Source organism: Chlorocebus sabaeus, unplaced genomic scaffold (genome assembly GCF_047675955.1).
Source record: "Chlorocebus sabaeus isolate Y175 unplaced genomic scaffold, mChlSab1.0.hap1 unalloc_scaffold_217, whole genome shotgun sequence".
Lineage (NCBI taxonomy): Eukaryota > Metazoa > Chordata > Mammalia > Primates > Cercopithecidae > Chlorocebus > Chlorocebus sabaeus.
In genome coordinates, this window is record NW_027327501.1 from 57,566 (window position 1) to 79,159 (window position 21,594).

Sequence of the window (21,594 nt, forward strand, 5' to 3'; positions counted from 1 at the left end):
AGGATGACTCCCCTCCTGCAGGAGCGGGAAGGATGGCCATAGCACTGGCCTTCCAGACCACATCTCCAGGTAGTTCGAAACCATGGCTGCTCAGGTGAGCCATGATAAAAATCTTAACCAAGTATCTCTGAAAAGTGTACATGTCAAGAGCCACACCTCGAACCAGACTCAGCAGAAATGGACGTTGCAAGGTTTGTTCAGAGACCTCTTCTCCATACCCCCTCTCCCCGGGACCTCCCTCCTTGCACTAGGGGTCCAGGGCCAATGGACCGCTCCCTTACCTCTAGCCCAGTGCATTTTCAGGAACAGCTCCCAGACTGTACCAGACCCTGAAATGTATTCACTGAATGCACTATTTCTTCAAATGATCATAAATCACCTGACTATAACAACAATTGTTTTAAAAGTTTTCTCTCTCTCTGTTGGGAATCGTGCCATGAGTTTGAGCAAGCAGCTTTGCTTCTCTCTACTGCAATCCTATCATTTGCAAAATGTTAACAATTACTGTGTTCACCCATAGCATTGTTGTAAAAAGCCTTAAGATCCACTTCATGTAGTCTGCCTGGAGCACAGACCCTGTCATATGGCAAACGTCCACTGAAGGTGAGTTATCTGTAGCTATTAGTACCTAGCACTCCAGCGAACAAAAGGAGTCGATCAGGTCTCATCGTATCACCATGAAAGGATGTCCATGTAGACTGCGCAGTGGGAGTAGGGGGACTCAGTGTTTATCAGGTGCTATTTTGTGTTTTACAAAGTGTACATATATATTTGTAGGTACACTGGAAAAGATCTGGAAGGAAATACACCCAGTGTTAATAGTGACTACCCCAAAGACACATTCATCCAAACAAACAGAAAAACACTCACTATCTTTCTGTCTTCCATATCATTTGAACTATTTTCAATAAGCATCTATGGCTTTTGTAAAGTTTTTGAAAGGAATTTATTGCATTTTTTTCTGGAGAAACAAGCAGGAGCATGAGAAAGGTGGAAACAGAAGGTAAAATGGAATGGGACTCAATGGAATTGAGTCCAAGCCAGGCTCAGCAGGCACACGAACCACACACCTCTCACTACAACTCAACACCAGCTCTCTCTTCTCTTGATCCAATGGCCCAAGACTTAGAGATAAAATGTTTATTGTGATCACATCAATCACACCACGGAGCTTGGAACCACCCTTCAAACTCCTCTGGTTCTGTGTACCTGCCCAGGGCTGTTAGCTTTCCTCCTGTGTCTTTGGCTGGCCTGTAATCCCCTAGTGGTGGAAATGCACCCTGACACTTAGCCATCATCCCTACAACACTCAGCACCGCATAGAGACCAGGGCAGTGATGTCCACTCGGACTGTGATTCTACTTATAAAGCAAAGGACCAGGGACCAGATGCGACTTGTCTTTGGTAACTCACCAGCTGTTGCTGGAACCAGAACAAACTCGGGTCTCCCGATGCCCAGAAAAGAACTAGTGCCTCTCCCACTAGAAAAGTGATGAAAATGTTTTGCTTGCTGTGAAAAGATGTACTACTGGAGAAGATGGGTGCAAGTTCTCATGGAGGCACTCAGCCCAGATCACCAGGAAACAGGGCTGCCGGATGAGACACTCCGCCCAGATCACCAGGAAACAGGGCTGCTGGATGAGACACTCGGCCCAGATCACCAGGAAACGGGGCTGCCAGATGAGATACTCGGCCCGGGTCACTAGGAAACAGGGCTGCCGGATGAGACACTAAGCCCATCCACCGGAAAGGAAATCTGGCAGGGCAGTGGAGGGAAATTCACACAGCCCAAGGACAGCAACAGCATGAACAAAACAAGAAATACCTGACTGGAAAGCCATAGCCTGGCTAGCAAATTCGAAACAGAGCCACAGTCCTAGCAGCACACATCACTGCAACACAGAGCTTCAGTCAGTGTGCGCACACTTTAAGTAGAAATGTAAAATGTCCATGTTTTTGGAACAAGCGGGCTATTTTTGTGTGTGTGTGATGTCAAAGAAAACAGCTGAGAAGAAACTGTTGGCAAGGAAATAGAAATAGGCGCCCTTACACATTGACAGTGAGATAACGGTATGGCCCTAACGGAAGGAAATCCGGCAACACCCATCAATATTTAAAATGTGCAGAACCCTGGATCCCACAATTCCATTTCTAGCAATGCATCCTATGAACATATTCACGCAAATATGCAAGAATTATGTACAACTCAGCATTGATTAATCCAAACGGTTGGGAACAACCTAAATACTTAGCAGTGGGGAACTGGTGGAGAAACGTTTTTATCTTATGCCAACATCTGTGTTTTTAAAAACAAGACACATAGGCTGGGCACGGTGGCTCATGCGTGTAATCCCAGCACTTTGAGAGGCTGAGGCAGGTGGATCACGAGGCCAAGACATCCAAACCATCCTGGCCAACATGGTGAAACCTCGTCTATACTGAAAATACAAAAATTATCTGGGCGTGGTGGAGCACATCTGCAGTCCCAGCTACACAGGAGGTTGAGGCAGGAGAATCGCTTAAACCCGGGAGGCGGAGGTTGCAGTGAGCCGAGATCACGCCAGCCTGGTGACAGAGCAAGACTCTGCCTTGGAAAAACAAACAAACAAACAAAAACTGGCAACAGTGGTCACAGGCCAGTGATGGGAGTAGGACTGCCTTTCACTCTCCAGTACGTTTTGAATGTCACTCATATTACATATTCAAAATATATGGCTACAGCAAATATTTTCAAAGTAACTATGAAAAACTGGGAAAATAATATCTAACACACAGAACTGCTGTATAATTAAAGGATGAAAAACAGGCACTATCAGAGTTCAAAGGAAGAAAGATTAATTCTAGCTTGGATGTCAGAGCGGGGATTGTGTAAAGGAAGTGAGTATTTCAAGTCTTGAAGGATGGAGAAGATTTAAAGAGGCAGAAGTGTGGCGATGATGTCCCAGATGGAGATAAGAACATAGGCGAAGACCATAGCCCAGATGGAGATAAGAACATAGGCGAAGAACATGGCCCAGATGGAGATAAGAACATAGGCAAAGACGATGACGAGATGAGAAGGTATAAATTCTAAGTGCAGCTCTCAGGCTGGGCTTCAGAACAGGGCTTAGGCAACAAGCTGGAGTGCAAGGCTGATGGCGGGAATGGAAACACTGAAACTCAAACTTGCATATCACGCCCTGATCATGAGCCTTGAATGCCAAGCCAGGGAACCCGTCCTTGATCTTAACAATGAAAAATCACTGGGCCAGGTGTGGCGGCTCATGCCTGTAATCCAGTGCTTTGAGAGGCTGAGCGAGAGGACTGCTTGAGGCCAGGAGTTTGAAACCACTCTGGACAACACGGCAAGACTCTGTCCTTACAAAAAATTTAAAAATTAGCTAGGCAGGATAGCACACCTGTAGTCCCAGCTACTCAGGAGGCTGAGGCGGGAGGATCACCTGAGCCCAGGAATTTAGGGTTACAGTGAGCTGTCATGGCACGCCTGCATTCCAGCCTGAGCAACAGAGCAAGGGCATGTCTCAAAAATCAAATCAAATGAAATAAAATCACTACAAGTTTGTATAGACATAAAGTATAAAATCATACCATATATGATTTAATCCAGCTATATAATATAAATTAGAAGGGGAAAAGAGAAATTAGGAAGCTATTATAAGAAAACAAGACTCAACTAAGACATGAGCAAAGGCCCTCGGCTCACAGTGCTATCTTTATATAAAGGAATGAACTACCACATTTATTTTCATGGCATCACCAATTCAGATACAGGCTACAGTATTCTGGAACCATCTCTGTATCAGTCAAATCAGATGGCCATAATACCGTAGGCAAATACCATCAAAAACACCATAGGCTGTGTGGTTTAAGCATTAGTTTATTTCTCACAGCTCGGGAGGCTGGAAGTCCAAGATCAAAGTGTCGGCCAACTCAGTTCCAGGACAGGGACCTCTTCCTGGCTTGCAGACAGCCATCTTTCTTCTTGTTTCCTCACACCAGGGCAGTGAGAGCTCTCTGCTTTCTCTTTTTATTTTTGAGAAAGTGTCTCACTCTGTCACCAGGCTGGAGTGCAGTGGCACAATCTCAGCTCACTGCAACCTCCGACTCCCTGGTTCAAGCAACTCCCCTGCCTCAGCCCCCCGAGTAGCTGGGATTACAGGCACGTGCCACCACACCCAACTAATTATTGTATTTTTAGTAGAAACAGGATTTCAGGATGGTCTCAATCTCCTGACCTCGTGATCTGCCCACCTCGGACTCCCAAAGTGCTGAGATTACAGGTGTGAGCCACCACACCCGGCCTGGTTTCTCTTCTTCTAAGGGCACCAATCCTGTCAGACCAGGGCCCACGCTCATGACCTCATCTAACCCTAATCACCTCCCAAAGGTCCTACCCCCTAATACCATCACACAGGCAGTTAGAGCTCCAGTACAAGAATCTGGGGGAGACATAAACATTCAGTTTATAACAATGTCTTTTCAATCCTGTTGAAAAAAACAACCAAATGAGTAGGCGACAAAGTACCTTATATGTAAACAAGTCAGGACTTTTCATATTTCTGCTAACACATTTAGGTCAATTTAAAATGTCTGATAGCAAGAGTCAGAAGCAGAGATAAATGAAAGTTAGTTACTCTGCATTTTAGGCCCACATTGAGCTGTCTTCCAATGACATTGTGGCACAAAGAACACTGCTTTCTATTCCTGGTTTTCCCTGTATTTCCCTGTATTTTTCTGTATTTTAACTGGAAAATTTCCCTGTATTTCTGTTTATCTCTAAAATCACTTGGTTGACTTAGCAGACCTCCAAGGTCCCTTCCATTCACAAATTACACAAATAACTTCCTACCAACAGAGGCTACACAAATAAACTACACTGACGAAGGGGAAAGCTAACACTAGCAAACAATGAGATACACACAAGGTAAGACGTATAGAGAACTGGATCAACCACAAACTGGTGGACGATGAGCCGGCGGTGCATAAAAACACATTCCCTAACGATGGACAGAGAGGCAATGGCGCCGAGGTAGTATTGTTGAAGATTTCCTCTTTTAAATCTTCAAGATAAATGGCCCCATTGTTTATATTCATTCTGATTCAATGTGAATGTGAAAACTTCCTCCAAGGGACACAGACATCTAAAATCTTCCCAATGTATCCAATTTGTCACTTGATATTTTTACTGACAAGAAAAATGAGGGACTGAATATACAAACAGGTCTTGCCTGATCATATGTAGAAAGACAGAACTCAGATCACAACCTGTAGCTGCCCACCCAGGAAACCAATCCCCTATCTACAGTCAACAGCCAGGAGGCCAGCCAGGCTAGCACATCAGACAGGAAGCCAGACTGCTCTCTCTCCACAACCCAGAGACTAAACCACAACTCTGTCCCAGGTGACCAGGACTTGACTCAAAACTGACAGCCACCCTAATTTTGGCCCATGTTTCCAGTTAGGATCATTCAGAGAAAGCCAAATATGCCCCTAACCAATCACATAGGACACCCCACTTCTGCACAGCCGCCTCCAGCCCCCACAACAGCCTCCACTGGGAGCCGTTCTTTCCATCCTGAAGCTTCCCCACTCCTCATCCGCCACTCACTTGCATGTCAGTCCCTGCCACACGCAAGTGACGGTGCCGACTCTCTTGCCACAGCAGCTCTGAGAAAGTCGCCTCTGCCTGTCTCATGTGGGTGGCCTTCCTTCATTTTCCTCAAAGAATAAGTCTTAAATGAGGGGCTTCTCTATATGGTCAAGCTACACAATTCAGAAGCCCAGCATGGCAGATTCCAAGCCTGGAAAGACCATACACCCCTCAGGTCCTCTTTCCACAAAACACAGCTTCCTTGAGTTCTTCAGTCACTCCGACCAACCAGGGAAGGAACCACGTGTTATGGAAAGATCAAGGGCCTTGAAGTCAAACTTCTGAGTTCATCCAGTACTTCATCTTTCAACTTAAGAAATTACATGGTCTTGGCCAGGCTAGTGGCTCGCATCTGTAATCCCAGCACTTGGGGAGGCTGAGTTGGGTGGATCAGCCAAAGTTGAGAGTTCAAGGCCAGCGTAACCAACACGGAAAAACCCCATCCCTACTCAAAATACAAAATCAGCCCGGCGTGGTGGCGCATACCTGTCATCCCAGCTACTCGGGAGGCTGAGGCAGGAGAATCACTTGAACCTGGGAAGCAGAGGTTGTGGTGAGCCGAGATCGCATCATTGCACTCCAGCCTGGGCAAGAAGAGCAAAACTGTCTCAAAAACAAAACGAAACAAAACAAATGATGTGACCTTGAACAATTTTCTTAACTTCTCTAAGCCTCTATCTTCATCTTCAATAACATAATTTTACCTCCAAGATTGCATTAAATGGAATCCCACATGTAAACCAGCTGGCAAGTATTAGGGGCCCTACAGCTGTGCGCTGCTACTGCCGCCCCACTTTACCCCAAGGGAGAAGCGCAAGATGTCCAGAAAAAGCCTGTTGATCCCTGCACCTCAGCATCCTGTGTTCACACAAGGCGCAGTGGCATCCAGACTTACCGGGGTCACCCAAATACAAGACATGGTTTGATTTTTCAACTTAGGTACACATGGCTTCTAACGTTCACCATATGTGATCCATAATTTAGAAGAGATTTTCCTACACTACCCTGTGGTTCTATTTTAGTAGACTTAGATGTGCCATAATAGCTCACTCTCTTAAGCCCTCTTCAGTATCAAAAACAAAACTTCAATCTGTAACACAGTTATCAGCAGTGAAAGTGGAAAAGGCACCTATGAGTCAAAATGACCCTCTGCCCCGCCCTGCCCCACCCTACAAAAAGCTGTTCAGGAGGATTTGGGCTGCTTATGAGAACGCTGTCTGTATTCCCAGGGACAGACAAACGCCTACCCTGGTTAGAAGCTGCGCTGCTCAGCCTCCAGGGTAGAAAGCGCCCCAAACCCTCTACCCAAGGAGAAGAGAAGCAAATGGGGTGGCTAGGTTCCAGGATGTGAACTGTTTAGTGTGGTTTCTGCAGTCCAGGTCACCGCCATGGGTGAAGCTCTTCCTTCCTTCTTTTCCACCCAAGTGGCCAAGGTCCTACGGCTGCTGTAGGGCCTCTTCCCTATGAGTCAGCCCAGGCATTCCCCTTCCCTTTCCTTCTGTTTTTTTGAGACAAAGTCTCGCTCTGTCACCCAAGCTGTAGTGCAGTGGCATAATCTTAGCTCACTGCCACCTCTGCATCCCGGGTTCAAGCAATTCTCCTGCCTCAGCCTCCCAAGTACCTGGGATTACAGGCACCCGCCAAAACGCCCAGCTAATTTTCATATTTTCAGTAGAGACATAGTTTCAACTTGTTGGCCAGGCTGCTCTCGAACTCCCGACCTCAGGTGATCCACCTGTCTCGGCCTCCCAAAGTGCTGGGATTACAGGCATGAGCCACTGCGTCTGGCCGAGTCAGCCCAGCCACCCTGACTTTTTGTTCTGGTAAAATTACTCTCTTCTACATCTACCTTCCAAGTAGCTAAATCAGAGATCTGGCCCTTGGGGCAGGCTTGAAGAATCCCTGTTTTTGGTCCTCAAGAGGTCCTACCAGGGTCTGCGACAATTCCAAGACTTCTGTTCCTAAAGAGGAAAGAAACCTCACATACACGGCTCTCGCAGAGCTCAGGCAAGGCTTGGGAGGGCCCTAAGGTTTGGGTGTGCCATCTGTGATAACAGCTAAGAGATCTGAAGCCAGCTGTCTGGGTTCAAACCTCAATTCCAACAGCACTGGCTGTGTGATGTTAGACGACGTCCCCAGGCTCGCTGTGGTTCAGTTTCCTCACTGTAAAAGGGCCACAATAAGAGAGTTGCTCTAAAAGTTAAGTCAATTGGTGTGTATAGGGTATTCAGAATAATGCTTGGCACATGGGGGAGTTCAATAGACACGTACTGAACAGAGTAACTTAGCAATTACTAAATATACTCATGCAGGCCAGGCGCGGTGGCTCACGCCTGTTATTCCAAAACTTTGGGAGGCTGAGGCGAGAGGGTCACTTGAGCCCAGGAGTTTGAGACTAGCATGGGCAACACAGCAATATTCCATCTCTAAAACTGTGTGTAACATACATGTATACACACACTCAAATGTTCACAGTGTATTTATAGTATACAAAATAGCCGGAAAACAGACTTAACTATTCACAATGGTTACTTCTAGAGAAGGGGAAATGCAAATTTCAGCTTTTTACCCCACACATATATTCTTGTATCATCTGAAATATTTAAGCAAATTGTATGTATAAATTTGCCCCGAAACACATAGCAGAACAATGTAGTTTTCACTCAAAAATCTTCAAATCATGATGGAATTGTCCTGTGAAAGTAAAGTTATAGAGATGAAAAGCCTCCCTCCAGCCTAAATGCTCGTTCATATGACCTATATTACACAAACCAATGCAGACACCCCAATCCTTTCCCCACTGTCATAAGAATTTTTCAGTGAACTGCGTTCCCCTTTACAAACTAGATGATAGTTACAGTTACCAGGCAAGAACGTGGATCCAGTTCTGCTTTTTCAAAGCCCAATGTTCCTCCCATAATAGCAATGCATTCTTCAACCGGTCAACTGCCCCCAACACCTGAGCTCTCTGTTGTACACAACTCAACGAGGCCTGGGAGAAAACAGGTGCAAATTTCACTTAGTAACAACACATCCCGCCTGATTCCTCTGCTGGGCTAGTTCTCAAGTCGTCTTTTTCTAAGCTTTCATTCGGCTCTACCACACGTACCTAGGCTGGGTAAAACACTTGACCAGGTTTTTTTTTTCGAGACGGAGTTTCACTGGGTCGCCCACGCCGGAGTGCAGTGACGCCATCTCGGCTCAGAAGCCAGCGCCCGGGTCCATGCAGCCCCTTCCGCGGCAGACGCGGGGAGCCGGGGAGCAGAGGGGACCGGCCCCTACCGGCAGGGCGACCGGGACCCCCGCGCGGGCCCACGCGATATCGTAGCAGGCGCGAAGCCCCCGGTGCCACCCGAGGCCGAGACAAAGCCCAGGCGCAAGGACCCCGGATCCCGACCTCGGACCCTGCGGAACCCAGCTCGGAGCCGCCACGCCCGGGGCAGAGACCCCCGCCCGGTCCGGAGACCTCGTTGCCCGTTCTCACCTCAGGCTGCCGCCTCGGAGTGCTCGCTCCTCGCCGGGGCGCCTGGGCCTACTGGAGCGCATCTGAGCAACCGACAGAGCCGAGGCAGCCTCAACCACGGAGCCCCGGGGCGGTGCCGCTGCCGCCGCTTCAGCCCGTGTTCCACGCTCAGAATCCGGCTCGTATCAAGGAGCTGCAGCTGTCGCGGGGCTGCGGCCGGAACACACACCATGCAGGTGCACAGGGCCCCGCCTGCCGCCCGCCGCCTCGCCCCCAGCGGAGTCGGGCGCCCACGGCCCGCCCCCCGGCCAATGGGGAGCGAGCCGCGCGGAGAGGGCGGGACCTAGGGGAACAAATGGAGGCTGGGCGGGGCGGTGCTGGGATTGGGCGTACAGGTTTCCGCGGGAGGACCGGTCCCAAGAGCTGGCCGGATCCTGGCCTTCTAGAAGACCCAGCTCTACGTCCACCTGCAGTCTGCTCTACAGGACGTGTTCATCTCAAGCCCAGAACTCAGGCTTTTAGGGCAGAGAGCGAGAGACAGGCTTGCTTTACAAAAAGTGAAACTGAGGTCCAAGGAATAGGATTGCCTGCTGCCCGAAGTCACGTATTCCCATTCACTCGTTCACTTTGTGATTCAGCAAACATTTGGAAGCACGTATGGTGGGCTTTAGGAGTGAAGTAGGGCCGGGCGCGGTGGCTCGCGCCTGTAATCCCAGTACTTTGTGGGGCCGAGGCAGGTGGATCACTTGAGGCCAGGAGTTCGAAACCAGCCTGGCCAACAAGATGAAACCCCATCTCTGCTAAAAATACAAAAACAGCCGATCGTGGTGGCGCGTACTTGTGGTCCCAGGTACTGGGACCTGCGTAAAACAGGACCTGCACCCTGAAGGCACTCTCAGGGATACTGCTGGGATGGGTGGATGCACAGTTAAGGTCTTCATGGTGGCTGAGGCTGACCTCATCCCCATCGCTCTTCCCACACACACCTGTACACTCATCACTCCCACGCTCACACCCACCACTGAAAGCCTGGCCCCTAATCTGATTTGCCTAACAAGCTCCCCAGATGAACAACACTGGCTTCCCTCCCTCTCCCCTGCTAGGGCCCCACCGTGTTCTGGGATGTACTCAGGGATCAGGAGAACAAAACCTCAGGGAGTGAAAGGACATTCCAGGGTGCAGGCCTCTGCATCCCCCTCCATGCCCTCACCCCTGCCTGACACACCCTCACCCCTGTACCTGGCCAGCTCCTACCAACCCTTAAATTCTCACCAAGTTCAGTGGTGGCAGCCACACCCTAAAGTGGCTGACCCCCCAATAACCTATGCCCTTGTATAGTCTTCCTGACCTTGGGTACGAGCAAACCGGTGACTGGCTTCTAACCCATAGAGCCTGGCAAAAGCAATGGGATGTCACTGTCACAGTGCATCACCTGCGCACACTTGAGAGAAAGGTTCGGCCTGCAGGCGCTGCCGGAGGGAGATGATGTGCTGAGAAAAGACCTTTGGAGGGGCCCCTTAGGCAAGGAAGCAAAAAGCTGGGCCCTTGCCAAGCGGGTCCGAGGAAATGAATTCTGCCAGCAACCTCAGCGGACCTGGAAATGGATTCTGCCCTGGTGGAGACTCAGATGAGGATGCAGCCCAGCTGCTTAGCGTGAGATCCCAAACACAGGATCCGCTAAAATGTGCTCAACTCCTAGGTTGCCAAAATTGGCTTAAAGGTGTGTGTTGTTTTAAGCTTCTCAGTTGTTAGTTATTGCCTGTGAAAGTGTTAAAATATGAGACAATAACTTAGGTCCCTTTCTCATCACACACATTCTTCTTTCTGGCATTCATCACAATTATAGTTATTGTTTTAAAATCTCCCTCTTGACTGAGTGCAGTGGCTCAGGAGTTCCAGACCAGCCTGGCCAACATGGTGAAACCCCATTTCTACTAAAAATACAAAAATTAGCTAGACGTGGTGGTGCAATCCTGTAATCCCAGCTACTCTGAAGGCTGAGGCAGGAGAATTGCTTGAACCTAGAAGGCAGAGGTTGCAGCGAGCCGAGATGACACCATTGCACTCCAGCCTGAGTGACAAGAACAAAACTCCGTCTCAAAAAAAAAAAAAAAAAAAAATTGTCTCTTGCCACTAGCATGAAGGTCCCATGAGAAGAAAAATGGGAACTCTTGCTCATAACAGTGCCCCAAATGCCCAGCACGGTGTAGTTCTAGGGCAGTGGGTCGATGGTGGAAGCTTCTGGTTGAAGGGCCCAGCTGGCCCTCCCAGCTGCCTTCTCCCTGGTGAGGTTCCATTATAGAGAACAGAATAGTTTCTTGCCTTTCCAGAGTCCCTCTTACTGGGGATTGGCCAAGTGACATTGTCCTGCCCCAGGACATATAAGTGGAAGTTAGCTGAAAGGTTTCTAGCCATGGTGTGCTGGGGCGATTTGAACCAGGACATGAGAGCTGACCATCCATTGTTCGGTAATTCCGCAAGTTGGTTGTTCAACACATTCAGTACTTCAAATATTAAATAATATAAACTCGCAAATTAAAAAATGCATTAAACCAGATGCAGTGGCCCACGTCTAACACATTGGAAGCCTGAGGCAGGAAGATCACTTGAGCCCAGGAGTTCAAGACCAGCTTAGGCACAAAAGGAAGACCCTGTCTCCACAAAAAATTTTAAAATTAGCTAGGCATGGTGGTGTGTGTATCCAATCCTAGCCACTCAGGAGGCTGAGGTGGGAGGATCGCTTGAGCCATCTGTTCAAGGCTCCAATGAGCTATGATAGTGCCACTGCACTCCAGCCTGGGTGACAGAGCCAGACCCTATCTCAGAAATAAGCATATTTCATATATCAATAAATTTATAATAAATGTATATTTATATATACATTTATGTATTACAATTATATATTTAGACGTAAATATATATTTCTTGTTTTATTTATTTATTTATTTTGAGATGGAGTTTAACCCTTGTCACCCAGGCTGGAGTGCAATGACACAATCTGGGCTCACCACACCCTCCACCTTCCGGGTTCAAGTGATTTTCCTGCCTCAGTCTCCTGAGTAGCTGCGATTACAGGCACCCACCACCATGCCTGGCTAATTTTTGTATCTTTAGTAGAGATAGAGTTTCTCCATGTTGGTCAGGCTAGTCTCGAACTGCTGACCTCAAGTGATCTGCCCACCTCGGACTCCCAAATTGCTGGGATTACAGGTGTAAGCCACTGTGCCCAGCCTATATGTTATATTTATATATTATAATTATGTATATTAATTTTATATACTTATATATAAATATAAATATAAAAACTTTCCTTGCCTTCTCTTGTTTCTACCTACAGTCAGTCCCATGACTTCAAATACTATCTACATGTAATAATTTTAAATGTATATTTTATATATATATACTTTTTTTTTTTTTTTTTTGAGACGGAGTCTCGCCCTGTAGTCAGGCTGGAGTGCAATGATGCAGTCTCAGATCACTGCAACCTCTGACTCCTGGGTTCAAGCGATTCTCCTGCCTCAGCTTCCCAAGTAGCTGGGCTTACAGGCTCCCAGCACCACGTCCAACTGATTTCTGTATTTTTAGTAGAGACAGGGTTTTGCCATGATGGCTAGGTGGGTTTCGAACTCCTGACTTTAGTTTGTCTCCCGCCTCGGCCTCGTAAGGTGCTGGGAATACAGTGCTGGTCAAAATATTTTTCTGTTTCCAAGCACTTTACATGACAGGAAAGCGGAGAATAAGTCATCTGACACTCTACTGTTAAAAAAAAATCTTTGTGCCTCTCTTCTTTTCATCTTTCCTAAGTGTACATATTACCAAAATGTCTTTAGGTTGAGGTCCCCACGTGAAAACTTTACAGGGTGTTGAGTTCTCAACCACCCTCCTGTATTTTCCTAGTCCTGGTATTTTAGAACTGTCTCGGGATGACCCAGGATACCCACAGTGGCCATGTCTTTTGGAGGGTCTAGTGAGTATCAGCCCCGGGGTCATCTCATCGCCAAGGACAGCCTGAGGTAGGGGGTAGAGTCTCTCAGGGGAGTAGCTGGATGCTCTTGGCCTTAGAGGAATCTTCTGGTATAGTTTCATCTAAAATGGTGACCCCTTGGGGTTATTAAACTTTTAGGACATTAAAATGAATGGACAATACAACGTAATGTGATTAAAGCTAGGTCATTAAAACTGTTCCTCCAGCCGGAGTTTTTATTCCTCGGAGACACATTGATGGTCTGCCAATGGGATGGTGATATTGAGAGGAAAAGGCAGAAATGGTTTCTGCTCTCTAGATTGTCTCAGACTTGTGTAGAGAGAAAATCTGTCCCAAAGGACAAGGAAAACCCACCCCAGAGAGGATGTGCAACAACCTGAACATTAAAATGCACTGAAGGCGCACAGGAGGACAAAGAGCAGTGCCAGTGCCTCCTAGGTGGTCACTGAGTACTTTACTGAACAGGATGGGTGTCCCGAGGGATAGAATGGCCTGCCGTGACACTTAGAAAGGTGTTGGAGTCTGCACTGCCTCTCCCTGAATTTGTTACCTTGAAAAGGCTTCTCCACTTATTTGAGTTTCAGTTTTTCATTGACTGTAAGATACATTTTATCTGTACAGGTTGAAAGATAAACATACTATTTCCAAAGGGGCAAAGTAAAATGATGTATTTTATTTGCTAAAAATTCGTATTTATTTATTGCCCAGAGTGAGTGTAGTATTAAAGGTCTGTTCTTTTCAAAGGTAATTTCAAATGGAATTGTAGGACTTAGCTTTGTCAATGCTACCGCTGAAATAAAAGTGTGATAGATAAATTGGTGATTAACAAAGATTCACCAAAATGTCAGTTTCCCTCTTGTAGCATGGTGAAGAATTTATGACAGTGGACACATCTGTATCCTCTTATCTGGATACCTGAGGGGTTTTTTTTTTTTTTTTTTTGAGACACTGTCTTGCTCTGTAGCCCGACTAGAGTGCAGTGGCGCCATGTCTGCTTACTGCAACCTCCGCCTCCCGGGTTCAAGTGATTCTCCTGTGTCAGCCTCCTGAGTAACTGGGATTATAGGCAGCCACAACCACACCCAGCTAATTTTTGTGTTTTTAGTAAACATGGGGTATTAGGCCTGGCACAGTGGCTCAGGCCTGTAATCCCAGCACTTTGGGAGGCCAAGGTGGGCGGATCATGAGGTCAGGAGTTCCACAGCAGCCTGACCAACATGATGAAAACCTGTCTCTATTAAAAATACAAAAAAATTAGCTGAGCCTGGTGGCAGGCACCTGTAATCCCAGCTACTCGGGAGGCTGAGGCAAGAGAATTGCTTGAACCCGGGAGGTGGAGGTTGCAGTGAGCCAAGATGTTGCCACTGCACCCCAGCCCAAGCGACAATGTGAGACTCCGTCTCAAAAAACAAACAAACAAACAAACAACAAAACGACAGGGTTTTGATATGTTGGTCCGGCTGGTCTCAAACTCCTGACCGCAGGTGATCGCCCTCCTCAACCTCCCAAGCTGCTGGGATGACAGGCGTGAGCCACCATGCCCTGCCCACTCTATTTTCTTTTTATTCCCTAAATTTTAATATGTTTGAGTTTGTCTGTTCCTTTATTACTGTTTTCTTACATAAAAGAAATTCTGCCTAATCCTTCGGAAAAAGAAAAAATCTTCCTGTGACTTCTGAAAGTGTTCTGGTTTTATCTTTCACATTTGAATATATAATAAGTTGATTATGGTTCATGGAATAGAGAAGAATACAATGCATTTTCCCAAGTAGATGCCAGCCTGGTTTGTCTCATATTTTAAAATGCATGTGATTTCTTTTTCTATTCTACAGTGCCTACTCTATCATTCGTCAACTTTCCATATAAATGCTGGGTCATTAACACTTTTTTTTCCCTTTGATCTGCTTGCTCATCTCTCTGCTAATACTGTGCTGTCCTGAATATTTTCGTTTGAAAATCTTAGAAGTATGTTAGACAAGCCATCCCTCTTTTTTTAGATGACTAAAAATCATTAGACATTTGTCATTTTTACTACGTAAGAAAAAGTAGTTTTTCTTGCCCAAAAACAACCTGAGTTGGGAATTTCTGTGATTTCACAGGAATAGCATCTGGAAGTGGTGATATAAATGTCATTTTAAAAAACGTGTGTCGCATTTCCTCTTATTCCTTTCTACCTTGATATTGTGCAATAGAAATTTTTAAAATTGTGACATTAGTATTACCAAATATCAATTATTGGTTTTATTTACTACTCAGTTAAATCTAATGAGCCTACTCTGTCTTGGTGTAATCACATGGCATCGGCTCAACTCCTCAGTTAACAAGTGACAGCATGTGTAAAATATTGTCTACCAGGGAAACTCATTGAACACTTAGTGTTCAGACTGTGTTTTGGTGTCTGGTTCCCTAAGCACCACTGCAGTGACACAAAATAATAGACCTTCAGCAGAAAAAGTTTTGGCAAATATAAGCCATTTAGATGCAATGAGTCATGCTTATTACTTGGGTTGGTGGAATCCCTTTCAAAATGTAAGTTACTAATACAAACAAAGATGGAACTTTGTGAGCAGGCGTTTTTAAGAATAAGTAGTCTCAGGACTGATAATATTAACTCTCTTATGCACATCAGGTAGGACTTTATTATGACAGATACTATAAATGTACAAAGTGAAGTTAAATGGTAACTCCTAGCAGCACATCTTACGCCCTGGATTCTCTAATAAGATGGGAGTTTCTACTTTGCTGTTGCCTTTCTGAATAGTTCAATTCTAGCATTCGTAGCGCTGTGTGGGAGGGAGTATGTGTGAACAGAGTAAGAGTTGTGACAATCAAGTCACAGAATAAATGCTTGAAATATTAGAATCATGTAAACAGCTTATGGATTGAGTATAGATTCCCAGTGCTGTCAGTCCCACCCATCCTTCTATCCACATGTGTGGGATGTTCTAGGACCCCGTGGCTTTTGAGGATGTGGCTGTGAACTTTACCCAGGAGGAATGGGCTTTGCTAGATTCTTCTCAGAAGTTTCTCTGCAGAGAAGTGATGCAGGAAACCTGCAGGAACCTGGCTTCTGTAGGTGAGAATGACAACACATTTCACTTAATTACAGAACTATTTCCCTATCATCAGTGCTATTTGTGATTTGGAATGTGGCAAGGGAATGATTTGGTGAAGAAATCAGGCATGGGCACTGTGTACAATGAACATGAAATCTAGTTATGTTTCTATAGTTTGTAAAAATTTATGATAATTTTGTGGGTCTGTATTTTAGGAAACAAATGGAAAGGCCAGAATATTGAAGATCACTTTGAAAAATCTGGGAAAGAGATAAGATAATTTGCACTGAGAAGAGGAAATAAAGTCCTCTGAAGGAATCTTAGCTAGTCATGAACTTAAAAACAAGCGATCAAAACAAATAAGAGTCACTTGAAATTTATTTCTTTTTAGAAAAATTTCACCCAAAATGTAACGTGCTTCAGTGTAGCAGTCAGTGTTTGGAAAACAGTTTACTTGAAAATAGTACTACAAAATTATGTACATGAATGTTACTAATTTGGTCATAGCCATGCAGGTGGTAGCTGTGTTTTCAGTAGTAACCCATTTACTTTCCAATAATTCAGTCATGGCAAAAAAAAAAAAAAAAAAAAAAAAAAAAAAAAAAAAAAAGCATTTTCCTTGGTATTGGTAGCAGTGTAAGTCAAAGACCTATTAATAAGTAGAAAGTTATTAAACCAACCAATAATAATGTGCTTGTCTTTTTTTTTTTTTTTTTACAGAATTCATATGATACAGAGACTGTGTGAAAGCAAAGACGGTAGTCAGTATGGACAGTTGTCAGCCAAATTCCAAAGCTTGATCTGAATGAGAACATTTCTCCTGGATTAAAACAATGTGAATGAAGTATTTGTGGAAAAGTCTTTGTACGTCATTCCCTCCTTAACAGGCACATCTTAGCTCACTCAGGATACAAACCATATGGAGAGAAGCAACATAAATGTGAACAGTGTGGGAAACTCTTCGTTTCTGTTCCAGGTGTTAGAAGACACATGATAATGCACAGTGGAAATCCAGTTATAAATGTACGATATGTGGGAAAGCTTTTTATGTTCTCAATTCAATTGAAAGACATCAGAGAACTCACACAGGAGAAAAACCCTATAAATGTAAACAATGAGGTAAAGCGTTCACTGTTTCCGGTTCTTGTCTAATACATGAACAAACTCACACTAGAGAGAAACCCTACGAATGTAAGGAATGTAGAAAAACATTCAGATTTTCTTGTTCCTTTAAGATGCATGAAAGGACTCACACGGGAGAAAGACCCTATAAATGTACCAAATGTGATAAAGCCTTCAGCTGTTCCACTTCCCTTGGTTACTATGGAGGCATTCATACTGGAGAGAGACCCTATGAATGTAAACAATATGGCAAAGCCTTTAGTCATTTGAGTTCCCTTTGTAACCATAGAAGTACTCATACTGGAGAGAAACCCTATGAATGTAAACAATGTGACCAAGCCTTCAGTCGCCTCAGTTCCCTTCACCTCCATGAAAGAATTCATACTGACGAAAAACTCTATGAATGTAAGAGATGCGGTAAAGCCTACATTCGTTCCAGTCAGTTTACTTGCCATGAAAGACGTCATGATATAGAGGCTGGGTGTAGTGACTCAGCCTATAATCCCAGCACATTGGGAGGCCAAGGAGTGTGTATTGCTTGAGCCCAGGAGTTTATAACCAGCCTGGATTAAAACAATGTGAAACAACCTGGGCATCATGGTGAAACCCCGTCTCCACAAAAAATAAAATAATGCCAGGCGCGGTGGCTCACGCCAGCTACTCGGGAGGCTGAGGCAGGAGAAGGGCGTGAACCCAGGAGGCGGAGCTTGCAGTGAGCCGAGATCGCACCACTGCACGCCAGCCTGGGCGACACAGCGAGACTCCGTCTCAAAACAAATAAATAAATAAATAAATTGGCTGTTCATGGTGGCACATTTCAGTGGTCTTAGTTCTTTTTCAAGGACATAAAAAGCAATGGGGGGTTGGGGGAAAGCCCTGTGCATGAGGATCACGAGGTCAGGAGATCGAAACCATCCTGGCCAACATGGTGAAACCTCGTCTCTACTAAAAATACAAAAATTAGCTGGGTGTGGTAGCATATGGTTGTAATCCCAGCTACTCAGGAGGCTGAGGCAGTAGAATCACTTGAACCCAGGAGGCGGAGGTTTCAGTGACCCGAGATTCTGCCACTGCACTCCAGCCTGGCGACAGAGTGAGACTCCATTTCTAAATAAATAAATCAATACACAAACAAATAAATAAAGCCCCTTGAATGTAAGAAATGTGGTAAAACATTTACTCTTTCCCATTCCCTCATAAACATGAAGAGACTCACACTGCAGAGATACCTTAAGAATGTAGGAAATGTGGCCAAACCTTCAGATTTTCCTGTTTTTGAAGATTTGGGAGGCCTCAGACTGGAGAAAAGCCTTTTGAATTTAAATTTGTGGTAAGGCCTTCAGTTGTGTTAGTTCCATTTGAAGACATCAGCTCAGTCCTGAGAAAAACCCTATGAATGTCCAGAATGTGGGAATGTTTCATTTCTCTCATACCCACTCAAGGACATATGAAAATGCACACTGTAGCTGGCTGGACCTTGTAAATACAAGAACGTACACAGGATTAAAACTCTAATAGTTTAGAAACTGCAAGAATATTTTCAGTTTTCACATTTACTTGAAAAGTCATGTGAAAACTGCCATGGGAAAGAAGTTCTATAAGTGAAGCTTTTCTAATTTGGAAAGCCTGATGCAAATTAATTATCGTGCAGTGTTTGAAAAAAGTGTATGAAATGTTACACAAGTTGCAAGTATATTGTTTTTATCAGTGACTCATTCTTAAAGAGTCTTGAGTATGCATTTCTCCTTGTTTTGCAGGGAAAGCTAGAGGTGAGAGTTCTGTAAATGCTCTTTAAGCAGTAGTACTTGAGTTTCATAGATAATGAGATGAAGTTTGTTGGTAGAATTTTTGTCTATTCATTTGATAATTTGCTGGATTCATGGTTGAATTTTGATGTTTTTCTAATATGTAGGTAAGTTCAATTCTTTTATTTCATTATTTTTTTTTTTTTTGAGATGGAGTCTCACTCTGTTGCCCAAGCTGGAGTGCAGTGGTGTGATCTCGGCTCACTGCAACCTCCACCTCCTAGGTTTAAGCGATTCTCCTGCCTCAGCCTCCTGAGTACTTGAGACTACAAGCGCCCGCCACTACGTCCAGCTAATTCTTTGCATTTTTAGTAGAGACAGGGTTTCGCCATGTTGGCTAGGCTGGTCTTGAATTCCTGACCTCTTGGTTTGCCTGCCTCGGCCTCCCAACGTTCTGGGATTACAGACATGAGCCACCGTGCCCGACCAGGTAAGTTTCATTTGTATGTATTGCCCTGTGATTAATGGACCAGTGAATAATGATTGTGAATTGTTGAGATAGTCTTACTAGCCTCATTTGGTAAACTTTGATTTTACCTTGTTCATTATACACATTCCACCTTTCTTTATTAAAGGAAAAATTACTCTTGATGTAAAGATGTTTCTTTTTAGCTAATACTGAGTTGGTTTAAATTCCTAAGTACATAAAGTTTATCATAGAGTATCATCTCGTGAGTTCTTTGCATCTGTTGCCCTTTATTCTTTATTATTTCTGTCTGTTATTTGGATCGTTCACTTGGAAGGAAGGAGAGAGGACTGTGATAGGACGATACGTTGTAACCAATCTGAGGGAGGAAGCATTCAGTCTCTCAGTCACATATGATAACATTGGGCTTTTCATCGATGCCTTTGGTATTGTAGAAGATCGTATTACACCATTAAGGTATGATAGTTTATATATTGTATTTTAGAGTATTACAGTCCTACCAGTCAGTGTCACATGATTCAGTTCCCTACCAGTCAACAGACAAACCAATCACGTACTCCTGTAGGAACAAAGGAACATCCTCAGCCGGGCACAGTGACTCACACCTGTAATCCCAGCACTTAGGGAGGTCGAGGCGGACGGATCACGAGGTCAGGAGATTGAGACCATCCTGGCTAACACGGTGAAACCCCGTCTCTACTAAAACTACAAAAAATCAGCCACGCATGGTGGTGGGCACCTGTAGTCCCAGCTTCTAGGGAGGCTGAGGCAGGAGAATGGCATGAACATGGGAGACGGAGCTTGCAGTGAGCCGAGATCACACCACTGCACTCCAGCAAGGGTGATAGAGCGAGATTCTGTCTCAAAATAAAGGAAAAAAAAAGGGAACATCCTCACTTTTGTAAAGTGATACCACTCCCTGCTCCCAAGTTAATCCCTGTTTGGGCCTGTGGGAGCTTACGCCGTCTTCCTGTATGTAATTAATAACTGATGTCTGGCTTATCTGTTTAGTAATAGATATTATGTGTTTAACGGTGCCAGTAAACTTAGGGTGCTCATTTCTTCCTCACCAGTGGGGTGCATGAGACGCTATTGAAACAATTGGCAACGCAACACGAATGGAATGGACCAGCCCTCATGCAGGACACCTGCTCAACTTGACCTACCTGCTGTTGGCTGATGGTTCCGTAACACATCAGCAGTCACCTGAATCAGAACCATGAGCTGACGATGGGCCTTCCCTTTGTTCTGCACAGTGTTTTGTGGTCTTCAGGTGTTGTCATCTTCTCCCACACTAAAATGCTCTCATCTCCTAGACATGAATGTTTAATTGCACCCCAGCATGACATTTGGCCTGTGCTTAACAGGCAGTTTTGAGGCCCCGGATTATTAACGCACAGAAGCACAGCACATAAGCCGACACTTAAGTCCTAACTAGCAAGAATCAGGCTGTATCTCTGTAGTCCCTGCATCTACTCTGGTCACCATCTCTGTATGTTTAGGGCAGCCATGTGAACATTATTAATTACTGTACACTCCAAGACAATAGTAATTATGTAAGCAGAAGTAGTGGCCTTGTTTGTTTCTTGTGCTGCTGCTCCCCTTGCCGCTGTCCCCTACACCCTCCTGATGAGGTGTACATCCATGGTGCCTCATGGTTCAAGAGAACTAGTAGATGGCTCACAAGAACACTCTGTCGCTACTGTCTGTGATTCTGTCACAACAAATATCCTGATCCTTCAGTTTGAAGGGTGCAGGGCCATTTTCCTCCCTTTCCTACTGGTAGTTCTCAAGATAACTGTATGATATGCTGGGAAGGCGATATCCTGATAAGTGACATTGGTCAGAACAGCCCAGGCTCTGTTATAGTCCCTGCTCGAAACAGAATGACCTTTAACGCTTGTGTCCAGCAAACCACATCGTGGGAGAAAACCCAAGGTGGGCTGCTTTCTGGGGTCCCTCAGTTGTAGTGCAAGTGAAGCATTTACAGTCAAAACTCCATCCATCTGTTCTGGGTAGCCTTCCTGATCTTGTGGTAGCAGTTCATATTGAATCCTAGGCTTCTGTTGTCTTTTGTTTGTTATTT